At 43.5% G+C, this 2,848-nt stretch overlaps 1 long non-coding RNA gene across 1 annotated transcript in view; it reads left to right on the top strand.

The window, feature by feature from the left end:
* The first annotated feature begins 210 nt into the window (after window positions 1-210).
* LOC125488284 overlaps window positions 211-2,848 on the top strand; it is an 11,433-nt gene continuing 8,795 nt past the window's right edge. The window contains exon 1 of the long non-coding RNA XR_007266271.1: window positions 211-2,375. This is a non-coding gene — a long non-coding RNA (uncharacterized LOC125488284). The remainder of the gene's footprint in view (window positions 2,376-2,848) is intronic.

Raw genomic sequence — 2,848 nt, 5'->3', positions numbered from 1 at the left:
TGCTGCCAGACCTGCTGAGCTTTTCCAGCAATTTGTTTTTGTTATCTCTCAAGCCAGTTTAAGTCCTCTGGCTGTAGATTACTAGGTGCTGGGATTTGTTGGCTTTTAATCCCATCAATTCTCCCAACACCATTTTCCTACTCATACTGATTTCCTTCAGTTCCTGCTTCCGATGTGTTCCCCAGCATTTTAGAGATATTATTGGTGTAATCCTTTGTGACGACAGAACCAAAATATGTAGTGAATTGGTCTGCCATCTCTTTATTCCACATTTATAACTACCCCTGTTTCTGATTGTAAGGGATTTGTTTTCATTAATCTGTTTTGCTCTTCATTATATCTTTAGGAACTTGTATAATTTGTGTGTATATACCCCAGAAACTTACTCTTACTCTTTATTTTTCCCCTCTTAACCAATCCCTTCGTCCTGTTTTGGTGAAATATGAACTGCTCCCAGTCTTCAGATCTGCTGTCCATTTTAGCCAATTTGTACCCCTCTTCCTTGGATCCAGTACGACCCCTAATGTCCCTGGTTAGCCATGGCAGGGCCACCTTTCCTGTTTCATTTTGTGTCTGACAGGAAAGAACAACAGTTGTAGTTCCTCCAAGTGCTCTTTAAATGTTTGTTATTCCTTTAAAGTTATATTCCCTAATTTATTGTAGCATGATCACTTCTCATACCATCGTAATTTCCTCTGTTTAGATTTTGGCCCCCAGTCTCAGAATCAACTCTGTCGCATTCCATCTTAATGAGGCGTTTTATCACTGAGTTCTTCTTTCTCCCACAAGCGGCCTCGCACGGCTAGATTGCTAATGATTCCCTTCACATTACACAGTTAATATTTTGAAATTAAAGTTGCCACAGTCTCAGAAGACCTTAGGACTGCTCTGTCACTTGGGGACCGAGAGAGAGAAGGCTAATGTGCCTTAACGTGAGGGTCAACATGTCTCAGGCGGGCAAGGTTAAGAATGTGGGATCTTCATGGTGACCTCAGGCAGGATATGAATTGAGTACATGCTGTGGGCATCACTCTGAATCGCAAATCAGCCATCCAGTTAACTGAGCTAACCCACTCCCAGCCATTCGACAATAAGCAGTCGAGATGGCCTATCTCCATTTGGGCCCTCAATGTATTGATCCGAGAATGTGTATGAGATGGTTTTTTGGAATTTCTCCTCTATGGTATCGTTACTGAGTTGACTTGCTCAATCTATGTGCAGATTGAAGTCACCCACAATAACCAAGATACAGGAGCAGAATTAGGTCATTCGGCCCATAGTTTCTGTTCCACCACTTGATCATGGCTGACATGTTTCTCAGCTCCATTCTCTTGCCTTCTGCTTTCTCCCGTACCCTTGATGCCCTCACAAATGAAGAACCTATCTATCTCTGTCATAAAGACACTCCACAGCCCTCTACGGCAGTGAGCTTTACAAAATCACCAGTCTCTGGCTGAAGAAACCCCTCCTCATCTCAGTTCTAAAGGGTTGTCCCTGTACTGTGAGATGGTCCCCTTGGGTTCTAGTCTCTCCGACTAGTTGTAACATTTTCTCCACGTCCATCTGTCTAGGCCTCTCAGTATTCTGAAAGTTTCAATCACATAGTCATAGTCATACAGCATGGAAACTAGTCCATGCCGACCATGTGCTGAAACTAAACTAGTCCCACCTGCCTGTACTTAGCCCATATCCCTCTAAACATATCTTATTCGTGTACTTATCCAAATGTCTTTTAAAAATTGTAATTGTATTCGCATCCACACAGGAGCCACTCTCTGTGTAACAAAAAAAAGTTGCCCTTCATGTCTTTGTTTTTCTCGTCTCGCCTTAAAAAAAAATGCCCTCTAGTTTTGAAATCTCCCACCCTGTGGAAAAGATACCTGTATTTACCTTATCTCTACCCCTTGAGGGCAGGACTTGTACAGTTAACGATAGGGCCCTGGGTAGTGTTATACCTGAGTATCTTTGTACTTAAGATGGTGCTGTAAGTGGCAACTTGTAAACTTTTCACTATACTTGTATGTATGACAATAAAGGTAATTCAATTTGATTTTAAAAAATGCCCCCTCGTCTTGAAATCCCCACCGAAGGGAAAGGACACCTGCCATTTGACACCCCTCAGGATTTTTATAAACCTCCAAGTTCAACCTCAACCTCTTGCGCCCTGAGAAAGAAGTCCGAGCCGATTCAGCCTCTCCGCATAACTCAATTTCTCTTTTCCCAGCAACATCCTGGTAAATCTCTTCTGAACCCTCTCCAGCTTACTAATATCCTTCCTTTAGCAGGGTGACCAGAACTGGACACAGTACTCTCGATGAAGCCTCACCACCATCTTGTACAACTTCAACAAGATGCCCCAACTCCTGTACTGAAAGGTCTGAGCCTATGTTTATGTCTACGTGTAATGCAAACTTCAAAGAATTAGGTAACTGAAACCCAAAGTGTCTCTGTTCTACAGCACTATCCAAGGCTGAGTAAGCCCTGCCCTCCCTTTGCTTAGAATTAGAATCCCGATAGTGTGGAAACAGGCCATTCGACCTAACAAGTCCACACTAACTCTCTGAAAAGCATCCCACCAGACTCTCATTTTCTGAAGAAGGGTCCAGACCCGAAATGTCAGCTTTCCTGCCTCTCTGATGCTGCTTGGCCTGCTGTGTCATTCCAGTCCTACACCTTGTTATCCACCAGACTCTTTCACCTGCTGTGTCCCAAAAACCCTGCATTTCCCATGGTTAGTCCACATAACCTATACATCTCAGGATACTGCGGATGATTTAGCAGGCCAATCCATCCAAACTGCTCGTCTTTGAACCGTGGAAGGAAACACATGGAGACACAGGGAGAATGC

This window comes from Rhincodon typus, unplaced genomic scaffold (assembly GCF_021869965.1).
Source record: "Rhincodon typus isolate 14 unplaced genomic scaffold, sRhiTyp1.1 hic_rhity00000127, whole genome shotgun sequence".
NCBI lineage: Eukaryota > Metazoa > Chordata > Chondrichthyes > Orectolobiformes > Rhincodontidae > Rhincodon > Rhincodon typus.
Note: the sequence above shows the minus strand (reverse complement) of the source record. Positions and strands in the feature narration are given on the sequence as shown.